General features: G+C 44.2%; 1 non-coding gene across 1 annotated transcript; it reads left to right on the top strand.

Annotated features, from left to right (window-relative positions):
• Positions 1–5,330: 5,330 nt before the first annotated feature.
• Positions 5,331–5,437, top strand: LOC132688653 (U6 spliceosomal RNA). The gene has a single exon (XR_009614634.1). It is a non-coding gene; the product is annotated as a U6 spliceosomal RNA (small nuclear RNA).
• Positions 5,438–11,650: the final 6,213 nt, after the last annotated feature.

Raw genomic sequence — 11,650 nt, 5'->3', positions numbered from 1 at the left:
TAGATAGGTAGGTAGATAGATGGATAGATACATAGATACATAGATACATAGATACATAGATACATAGATACATAGATAGATATGATGGATGGATAGATATGTAGATAGATGATAGATAGATAGATAGATAGATAGATAGATAGATAGATAGATATGATGGATGGATAGATATGTAGATAGATAGGTAGGTAGATAGATGGATAGATGGATAGATAGATAGATAGATAGATAGATAGATAGATATGATGGATGGATGGATAGATATGTAGATAGGTAGGTAGGTAGATAGATATGTAGATAGGTAGATAGATGGATAGATATATAGATAGATAGATATGATGGATGGATAAATATGTAGGTAGATAAGTAGATAGATAGATAGATAGATAGATAGATAGATAAGGCTTAGTGTTTGGGTGGGGGAAGTTTAGGCATTTTCTCAAGGTTAAACAGTCATAGTGGAAGCAGAATTTGAGCACAATTTGAACACAGGGATACTGACTCCAATCTGAATCTTTGCCAGAAATAATCCATAACTACATTTGGAAGCAGCTATACGCAGTACATTCTTCTAGCACATTCTCCTAGCTGGTGTGGGGATTAAAGAAGTTCCATTAAATGAGTTAATACATGTGACGTGCCTGTTGCAAGGCCTGGCATAGAGCAAGAGCTCAAAAGTGTTAACTACCATTAGCATGAGATAACAAGCCTTGGCCGCAAGGCAATTATAGCGTGCCTGAGGAAACAAGACATTAATTCATAAATCATTAAACCACAATATAAGAATCATAGTTTAGCATTAAAAACATGGTGCAAGAAAGTACCTCAAGCCAAACCAGAAACTCGGTGTCTACAAATGCCAAGCAGTTTAACAAAGTTCAGTAGGGATGTGGGGCACTGGAAGACACAGGTCCCATCTAATGGGACAGCCACTCACCCCAACCTATTGTAGCCATGTGGAGACGCCATTTCAATATTGCCAAATGTGTTATTTTTAAATTTTTTGATGTTCATTTTATTTTCTTTTTTTGAGAGGGACAGACAGAGCGTGAGTGAGGGAGGGGCAGAGAGAGGGAGAGACAGAATCCGAAGCAGGCTCCAGGCCCTGAGCTGTCAGCACAGAGCAGGATATGGGGCTCAGACCCATGAACCACGAGATCATGACCTGAACCGAAGCTGGATGCTCAACTGACTGAGCCACCCAGGTGCCCCACCGAATGTGTTTTTAAAGAACCCAGAAATTTAGGTGTTTATGTGAATTTTCCCTATTTATACATGCTGTGCACTATTTCAGTGCTATAAAAAGTGCATAATCTTTGGGTTACAAGCTACAAAATTTGTCTAAACGCGTAGTCGTTGAAAAAAATTTTATTTATTTATTTTGAGAGAGAGAACACACACATGTGCAGGTTGGGGAGGGGCAGAGAGAGAGGGAGAGAGAATCCCAAGCAGGCTCTGAGCTGTCAGCCCAGAGCCTAACGCGGGACTCGATCCCACAAACAGTGAGATCATGACCTGAGCCAAAATCAATAGTTGGACACTCAACCTACCAAGCCACTCAGGTGCCCCTTAAATGCATAGTTTTAAGATGACTCTCGGAGGTCACATCTATTTTTCTTACTTCCTTGTTTCTCTTAACTCTTCTACTCACATTCAATCTTGATGAAAGAATCCAGCCTCGGGAAGTATCACCTGCACAAGGTCACCCAACTAGAGGCACATCTGGGAATTCAATCTGCACAGACATTGGTGTCGAATCACTGCCCAGACTGGCCCCACCTCTATGAGTTCAGTCCCCTTGGGCTGGACTACAGAAGGAACGCTTTGAGAGGAAGTGAGCTTGGGATAAGATTTGGGAAGAAACCCAAGTGAAAGAATGTCATGGGAAAAGCATAGAGAGAGAAAGTTCAAGCCGGTTTCAATGGATACTAAGATCATTCCAGTTTGAGCTGGGAAAAGTCTTGTAATGGCTGAACGAGAGTTCAGGGAGACACCGGAAGTTTATACTTTATGCCGCCCTCTATGGGGACCATGGGAATTTGACAGAGCTGCGTGGTATAATGAAAGATAAAAAATGGACTTTCAAAGGGCAAGCTGTTGCCAGTGCTCATTCTACTGTCAAGAGGTGCCATCAGACACGTCGCTTCCCTTTGAACCCAGATTTTGTATTTCTACGGGAGGAGGAAAGGGAGGGAACAGAAATCAGGAACTATGATTTATCGAAAGAACAAGCAGTGAACGAAGGATAATTTATCAATCAAACTCCGGGGACTGGATGCAACCCAGTTAAGATTTTTCCCTTCTACCAGACTTGGTTGGGTTCTTGAGAAAAACCAATCAATTTTAAACGTAGATTTGTAAGATGCCCTGTCTGAGTGCACTGAGCCCACGTTAGTGACCCGGCTCCAAAAATTGCTGTTCTAGATGCACGCAGAAATGGACGTCAGTAAACCAGGGCAATCTCTATGCCAACAGTCCATGTTGACCATTCATTCAACAAATATTCACTGTGTGCTGAGCCCTGGGGATTTGATGTTGATCAAAAGCAGACCCGCGCTTCTTACTCATGAAGTTTAAAAGTCTACTCGTGGAGAGAGACATTAATCAAATAAATGTAAATGTACAATGTGATAAGTGCTATAAAGAGGCATTGCAGGGGCTCAGAAAACATCTGGTAGGAGGACTGAACCTAGTCAGGGAGATCAAAAGAGGCTTCCCTGAGGAAGTAATGATTGAGTTGATCTCTCCAAATTAAGAATACACTTTTACAGCAACCGGAATAGAGAATCCAGTTAGAGGAAACGGCCGTAGTCGTGTGCAGAACCCAGATTGTAGTGGTTCACAGGAGCAGGTTACTGACTTTTCAGGAAATGTGCAAGCCAGTTGAGGTCATGTTGGGAATATTTACACCGCGGACATAGGCAAATGCTAGAAGGTCAGGGTTCTTATTTTGGTTCTTGTGTTTTAGCGTGCTGCGAGGAGTGGGGGATCATTTAGTTTTCACGGACGGCCAGTTTTCAAACAATTGCCCGCACGTGGAAGGCAGTTAAGTAGTCCAGGAAATGGATAATGATAGCTCAGACTAGAGATTTGACCATAGAGATGAAGAGACCCATCAGACTGTGTATATTAAAGACAGAAAAATCAATAAGATTTGCTGAAGGACTTCAACATAACAGTGAGTGGGTATACATTTTATAGCGGGATGTATGGTCAGGACCCTTCCCCCAGTAGAAACATTGAAAGAGGTTCACCATTTTTGGTGGCAAGGGGAGACCGGAGTTGCTTTGGCACATGTTTGGCTTGATGTCTTGGAGACAATCAAAAGGGCCTTAGGGATGAGTGGTTTGGGATGGAAGTATAAATTGAAGGGTCATATTTATGAAGCAATTGAAAACATGGGCCTGGAGGGACGCCTGGGTGGCTCAGTCAGTTGAGTATCTGACTCTTGATTTCGGCTCAGGTCGTGATCCCAGGGACATGGGATCGAGCCCTGAGTCTGGCTCCACACTTAGTATGGAGCCTGCCTAAGATTCTCTCTCTCTCTCTCTCTCTCTCTCTCTCCCCTCCACCTAGCCCCTCCCTCCATCGTGTTCTGTCTCTTTCTAAAATTAAAAAAAAAATTAAAAAAGGAAACATAGCCTTGGAATAGTACAGTAAGCATACAAATGAGAAGATAATTAGACTTAGCATCGAGTTTTAAGGACTTCCCAATTTGACAGATATTTTTGAGAAGAATGAGCCTGAAAAGAAGGCTGGAAAAGAGCAACCAAGTTCTGTTCATTTCAGCAATAAGTCATTCATAGGTTGGGCAAGGGCTGCCGTGACTGCTTGGACAATGGCAAATGGTAGACTGAAAAGGATAGAGGGGGTGGATGGAGGAGAGGTGGGGACAGTAGGTATGGACAACTCTTTCAAGAAGTATGGTTGTGATGGATAAAGATATGGGATCAAAAACTTTGGGGTTTTTTTAAGTGGAACTGATATTAAGGATGTTTACGATAAAACCGAAAACATTGGATTGGCCAAGTGGGGAAGAAGAATCTTTATGAAAGTAGAGTAGGCAGGAAGGTATATACAACTCAAAGGAAAAGGTACCAGAGCCTATGGTGCTGAGGAAAAGGGATGAGCTGGATACTGTTGGGTTGAGGTTCTTATTTTATTTTATTTTTTAGACAGAGAGAAAGAGAGCAGGCAGGCAGAGGGAGAGAGAGAATGCCAAGCAGGTTCCATCCCCAGCATGCCACGGAACTTGAACCCAAGACCCTGGGATTGTGACTTGAGCCGAAATCAAGAGACGCTCAACCCACGCATCCCGAGGTTATGCTTTTAATACCACAAACCTATCGGTGTCTCTCTCTGATGGTTTTTACTGTTATCAGCTCATCGATCGAATTGCTATACTGGTCACGCGGGAGAGGAAGAATCGAACCAACAGCCCTCTGTGGTTTCCCTCTGAAAAATCCTTGAACACAGTTTAAATTACAGGTGTGTTGAATGTCTCTGATCTTGAGAATCTCAGAACCTCAGAAGCAGAAATTAATGATCTTATCGGACACCTTCATTTCAATTCATTCCCTGAATATGTATTGGGCCCTCACACTCCAGACACCCTGCGAATCACCGGGAATTCTAAGATAAACAGGAAAGCCTCTGACCTTGAAAAGGTAATGGAATAAAAATATTTATGCAATTAACTACAATAAAGTTGCCAATACTACGACCGGATGAAACTGGAGGTTTCCAGAGGAGGGAGCTAGTTCATTACAGGGCCACGAAAACGATCCAGGTCTCTAGACTCCAAATGGAATGTCGTCCTCACCATCCATATATAATATTACACTTATTATTCCACACAAAAAAAGATTTGCTATGTAAATCTATTTGTTTAACCCACAAAGATAATACACTATTGCAACCTTCTTGTTAATGTACTGCCGTCACTAATCCAAGATCAACACTCATATAAATACTATTGGCTGAGAACTCTATGATTTGGATGCTGGTATAAACCACTCATTTCCCTCTAAACGTTGGTTTGAAAACCATTAAACAGTAGATGGCCATCACCCCACATCCAGACTAGAACAATTCTACTTAGCTATGTCTATATAAGGCCACAGAATCGACCACAATTTTGCTAGTACGCTTGTGTTTTTTTTGTTACTGCCTCTGTCATATTTCTAAACTACTAGTAACCAAAACGTTCGCCTGCTTTTTAGTTTCATGTCTTTAAATACTCTCGACTGACACTATACTAATGATGAAGAAGTAAAATTTTAGCTACTGATATTTTGGCATCACGTGGAGTCAAACGTACATTAAAATGAGCGTTCACTTTGACAGCCCATATACTAAAATCGGAATAATATAGAAAGGATTGGCATGGCCCCTATGCAGGGATAACATACATTAAAACGAATTCTTACCTTCTTGAACTTTTTCAGAAATGTATTAAATATTTACGAAAGGCCCACTGTGGCCTGGGATGAGGCCAAGTGCATTGGAGGGAAAAATAAGCAAGATGGCTTGGGCTCTCTAGGGGCTCAGAGTATAAATTCAGAGAGTCGATTTTGGACCTTTTGAACCTTCAATTTTTATTTTATTTTATTTTATTTTATTTTATTTTATTTTATTTTATTTTATTTTCTTCATTTCATTTCATTATTTTATTGACTTTGACAGAGAGAGCGTGAACTGGAGAGGCACAGAGAGAGGGAGAGAATCCCAAGGAGACTCCACCTTGCCAGCGCAGGGCTCGATCCCATGAACCGTGAGATCATGACTTGAACTGAAATCTAGAGTCAGTTGTTTAACCCACTGAGCCACCCAGGCACCCCCCAAGTTTGATTTTAAAGCAAGTATTGGCTCTCATAGTGGGGAAATAAAACTTTCTAGAATAAAGACTAACCATGAAGTTCATTGGGTTCGGTGACAATTATTCTGAAGCGTCAAAATATGTAACTCATTTATCCTCATTAGGGTTTTCTCCAGCTGTGAGGGCTGGTCCACAGTGTGCTTCCCTCTGACAAGGAGACGGTGGTGAGCAATCATGTGAAAATGGATTTGTTAATCTGTTCCCTCCACAAATAACCACCACCTGCCAAGGCATCCCACCCAAGAACCCTGGGATGAATATAAAGACCCACATGTCTTTGAGAGCTAAGCAACCCTGTGGAGAAGATAGAAACAGCAACAGCAATGCGTCGTGAAATTTATGCACAACGGTCATGAATGCAACATGCTGTGGGAATTCTGGAAGGAGATGAGATTCCCTCCGACTCGGGGATTGTGGGAAGCTCCTCAGTCCTGTTCAAGAACGAACAGGATTTAGATGTTTGGGGAAAAGGGGGGAGACATTCCAGGGGAGAGCTTCTGTCTTTGCAGAGGTTATAAAACCTGGAAATCATGCGGCAAATACCACTGGGTATACCCAGATAAGAATTACACACACACACACACACACACACACACACACACACACACACCCTTTTTTCTTTTAACCATTTGGGAGCCACTGAAATGTGCCCACATTGAGGACTGGCTTTAGGAATAATCTGTTGTCACCAATTAGAACCACGGACTCCGTTCTAAATTTTCCCCTCCTGGTTGTTATGATTGAGGCCTCTCTCAACATCCAAGCAGACAGGAAGGGAAATCTTCGAGGCCACAGCTCGCTGGAGCTTGCCCCAAGACTTGCCTGGAACAAAGATGGAGGCATGAGGGTTGGGAGGAGGAACACAGCTGCTGGGGAGCTAGAGAAGAAGGTTTGATTCTGAGTGCAAAGCATACAAAACCCTCATCTGAGTTCTGTTTCCGCTGGGACTCGACACCAGGCAAATCTGACTCTCCCCGGCTCAGTTCCCAAAACAGAGGTGGGGAGAGAAACACAGCCATGCATCTTACTTGGGAGAAACAAACCAAAAGGAAGATTAATTTTTTGAAAGCCAAGTGCTAATCCGACAGTGGTTTTTCAAGAGTGCCTCGAGCATTAGTAGGTCATTAAATCTTTGTTAACAGGCCAGGGGGAAAAAAAATGTAAAAAAGAGGGGAAAAAAGTGGTCATGGTTCTGTTTAAGTTTACTCAGCATGGAAATTTCATCAAATCACGGAACGGCAAAGATGAAAGGATCCACCGGACCCCCAACCAAGGCTAGACGCCCCTCAACGGCATCCCAAGGACAGGGTTCCGCTCCCTCTCGTCTCCTATGGAGTGCAATCTCACCAGAAACGGAATTTGGGTTTTACTTTTTATAATCCGAGAATGCAAAAAGTCTAATCTGTCTTCCACTCCCCTTCTGGAACTTGAAAACTGCCTGTGTGATCCTTCTAAATTTTCCTATCTTTGGGTTATTCCTTATGTACCACAGTTCTCTCCACATCTCCTCAGATGGCAGGGTCTGAAACCCCGAACTGTCGTCACTAACTACATTCCTTCTCTTCCCTGAAAGATGTCCTTCCCTGAAAGGGGGGCCACACCCCCCTTGCATTGTGGCCTGAGAAGTGCACGAAATATCTCACGTATAATCTGACAGCATGGGGTAACAGGCCTCGATTACCCCACTTTCAAAATAGGTAATTTCATTCAAAGGAGCCAAAAATATGAATTAGGAAAGCAACTTTTTTTTTTTTTTTTTGGTCAGTACTTGTAAATTCATATCTTTAAGTCGTCGATCAAAGGCTGATGATTTGGGTCAAGAGAAGGCAAGGCAAAATGATATGGGATGTACCTGTTTGTACTCGTTTGGCAAGAAACCGAAGAGTCCATATGGATGCATGAGTGCACACACACACACACACACACACACACAAGCTCGTGTATTCAGTGTGCCTATCCCGAGGATCCCTTCTTGACTCACCTCTTTAGCGGCCCCAGGATCCGTCTGGCTCCGAGCGAAAGTAAAGAGGAGCATTTGCTGTGCCAATTTCACACGTAAAAGATGGGAGAATGGTGTGTGGACGTTATAAATGTCCCAGTAATAAACTTAGGCAGAAAAAAATAAAGAAATCTCTTAATGTCCCTATAATTGTATTTAACAAAGCTATCAAACCCCCATTCCGATGATGGTAAAATATGGGAACTTTCTACTTGGAGATAAACTTGGCCATTTCTAGATGGCACGTAATCTCTTTCGGATGAACGCCCGGTCCAACCAGGATTTTCTTCCACACCACCGCCCCCACCCCCACCCCCGGTGTTGACCTGGTGTCGGGTTTTGGTGGGAGGAGATGTCACAGCCTATCTAGAATTCCACGCTGAATTCTGAGCTTTGCAAGGGGCCCCCGCTATACCCGCTACAGAGTGTCTACACCTCTCGCTGGATCCAGATCCATTCTTCATTCCCTATCCCAGCCTCATCCCGTCCCATCTCCAGACCTGCCCACGTCCTCCGTCGTGCCTCTCCAGGAGGTGCAGGAAACTCTCATGTTCCCATCTCGCACCACAGTGACGTTGTGGGGGACTCAGAGGAGGGAATCCACCTTGGGTGCTCTCTTCCTAAATAAGCCACATCACATCATCCTTTCTGTTTCATAAGCTCTTTCTGGGCTCCAGAAGCTTTCTCTTAAAAAGCCCAGCCCTTGCCACGGGAAGCCCCAGCTTCCAAGAGGAAGTCTCTATTACTAATTTTTATAAACATGCAGACGTGGACCTGCCTTCTTCGTGCTGGGATGTGTCTGCCCCTACCTTTCAGAAATGAGGTCTCTGACAAGACTAGAGGGTCCTGAGACGACAGGACAATTGCAGAGGGGAAAGACCTTGATTAGGGGACTTTACATCTCCAAGTTTGTGTCATTGGATGCTGATTTATGGATTCGGGAATGTGGCATTCAGTTACCCATCTTTTTTTCTATGTTTATTTATTTTTGAGAGAGAGAGAGAGAGAGAGAGAGAGAGAGAACATGAGCAGGGGAGTGGCAGAGAGAGAGGGAGACAGAATGTGAAGCAGGCTCCAGGCTCCGAGCTGTCAGCACAGAGCCCGATGCGGGGCTCGAACCCACAAGCTGTGAGATCGTGACCTGAGCCGAAGTCGGACGCTCAACCGACAGAGCCACCCGGGCGCCCCTCCGTTGGCCATCTTGTAATAGAATGTCACGGTTTGTGAGCCAGTGAGGCAATTGTTCAAGGTCCTGGTGGGAAACACGTGCCTCACATGGTTCAGATGCAGACGGTTTGATGAAGGACCAGTCACAGAGGTGCAAACAGGGTGAAGGCGAGCAGTAAGGGGGGGTTGGGGCACCCAGCGGCTGGCAACCGTGGAAGCCTTTCTTACCCCAGGTCTGAAGAGGCAACCGGAGAGGGGAAGACGGTACCCAGGACTGGGGGAGCTGGAGCTGTGGAGAAAGAGCTGCCCCGGAGGAGCTGTGGTTAGGGAGAGATGCTATCAGTCACTTCTGGAACCTGAACACAAAGCAAGGGAGGGGGCAGAGAAGAAATTTATTGACCTCGCTTGTCTCTAGTCTTCCCATCTCCTCTGCCTCCTGTGGACCAAACGGAGCCAGGTGCCAGCCTGCAAGCAAACCCAAGTAAGCTCCCTGGGGCTCAGACAAGGGCAGGGACTCATAGGAGATGGGAGGGATGGAGAGCAAGAAACCTGGTGAGCATAGCACTCAGTGTCCCATTCTAAAATCCTTGTTTTCCAGGGCCTCCTGGGCGGTTCAGTCGGTTAAGCGTCCAACTCTTGCTTTCAGCTCAGCTCATCATCTCAGGGTCGTGGGATCGAGCCCTACGTCAAGCCCCGCGACGGCTCCATACTGGGCATGGTGCCTGCTTAAGATTCTCTCTCCCCCTCTCTCTGCCCCTCCCCGCACACACTCTTCTCTCTCTCTCTCTCTCAAAAAAAATTAAAATCCTGCCCTTCCTTCCCCTCTCACTACTGAGTTAGTCTAAGTGGCTCAAGTAGAAACGCTGTGAATAGTCACCCCCCCCCCCCAGCCTCTTTTCAGTTTGAGTCTTACAAGGAATTCATAACCTTTTTTGGTAGGTTACTACCACCTAGAGAATACATTAATATATATAATTATTATTATTAATTATTATTTACTGGCCTCTGTGCTGACAATGTGGAACCTGCTTGGAATTCTCTCTCGCCTCTCTTTCTGCCCCTCTGGCATTTACACACACACTCTCTCTCTCTTTCTCAATAAATACACTTAAAAAAATTATTTTAGTTCTAGTAAAAAGACTTTTTTAAGTTTACTCGTTGAGAGAAAGAGACAGATCTGAGCAGGCTCCACACTGTCAACACAGAGCCTGATAAGGGGCTCAAACCCACACACTGTGAGATCATGACCTGAGCCCAAACCAAGAGTTGGATGCTTAACCGACTGCGACACCCAGGTGCCCCAAGAATTTTTTCTTATTATAAGAGAAGTAGATGTGCTATCCATCCTACCAGGTGAATAGAGTTATCTGTATAACGTTTTACAGCTTACAAAGTTTTTGCATACACATCGCACTTTCATACGGTGATCACTGAGTGGGACTCCTTCACGTTAATCCGATTGGTTAACCCCGTGTCGTTCATTTTTTTCAGGTGTAGGTTTCAGGATGGGCACGTGGCCCACGGCTGGCCAATGAGAAAGGTGAAAAGTCGGCTGCAGTATCCTTGCGAAGAGACATAAGATAGACCTCTCTCAGGGCATCGTGCATGTATGTATGATGCCTTGAACTTCCTCAGCCATCTTGCTCCCAGCTTGGAGAGGACACCAACACCAAGGATGCCAGACCCCTTCTCAGGATATTCTAAGTTTGGTATCAGCCAATCCCAACATCAACCCACCTCAGTGTCCACTCCCCCTCCGGACTTACCGTTATGTTATAACCTAAATATCTGTTTTGCTTACGCAGTTTGAGTCAGAGTTTCTTCACTTATAGCAGAAAGTATCCTAAGTATGCGCACGTAGCTTTGAATTTTTTTTCTTAATGATGGTCAAAAATTAGAAAGATGATACCTCTAAAAGCCCAGGCAATGAAAACGAAAATAAATAAGTGGGAATGCATTAAACTAACAAGCATCTGCACAGCAGCAACAACAACGGCAAAGAGTGAAAAGAAACCCTAAAGAATGGGAGAAGATATTTTCAAACCATAAATCTGATAAAGAGCTAATCTCCTAAATCGATACGCAACCCCTAAGACTCTACCCCAAACCCCCAAGGCTAAGGCGGCACCTACTAGTATAAAGAGAAATAACCCAAATGTCCACTGACAGATAAATAGCAAACACAACGTGGTATATACATACAATGGAAGATGATTCAGGCTTCAAAAGGAAGGAAATTGCTGACACGTGCTACAACATGGATGAAACTTGAGGACAATATGCTGAATGAAATATGAAACAAGCCAGTCACAAAAGGACCAAGGCTCTGTGACTCCACTTCTATGAAGTATCTGCAGTGGTCAAGTTCAGAGAGATGGAAAGTAGAATCGTGGTCACCAGGGTCTAGAGGGAGAGAGAAAGGAACTGTTTAGCGAATACAGAGTTTCCGTTCTGCAAGAAGAAAAGAGTTCTGGGGATTGGTTGCACAACAGTGTGACTATATTTAACACTACTGAATCGTACACCTCAAGGTACACATAACATAAAGTGTTATGACATCTTGACAACATTGGGTCTTCCTATCCATGAACATGGAATACTGTCCG

This window comes from Panthera onca, chromosome E1, assembly GCF_046562875.1.
Source record: "Panthera onca isolate mPanOnc1 chromosome E1, mPanOnc1 haplotype 2, whole genome shotgun sequence".
Taxonomy (NCBI): Eukaryota; Metazoa; Chordata; class Mammalia; order Carnivora; family Felidae; genus Panthera; species Panthera onca.
This window is presented reverse-complemented; position numbering and strand designations above follow the sequence as displayed.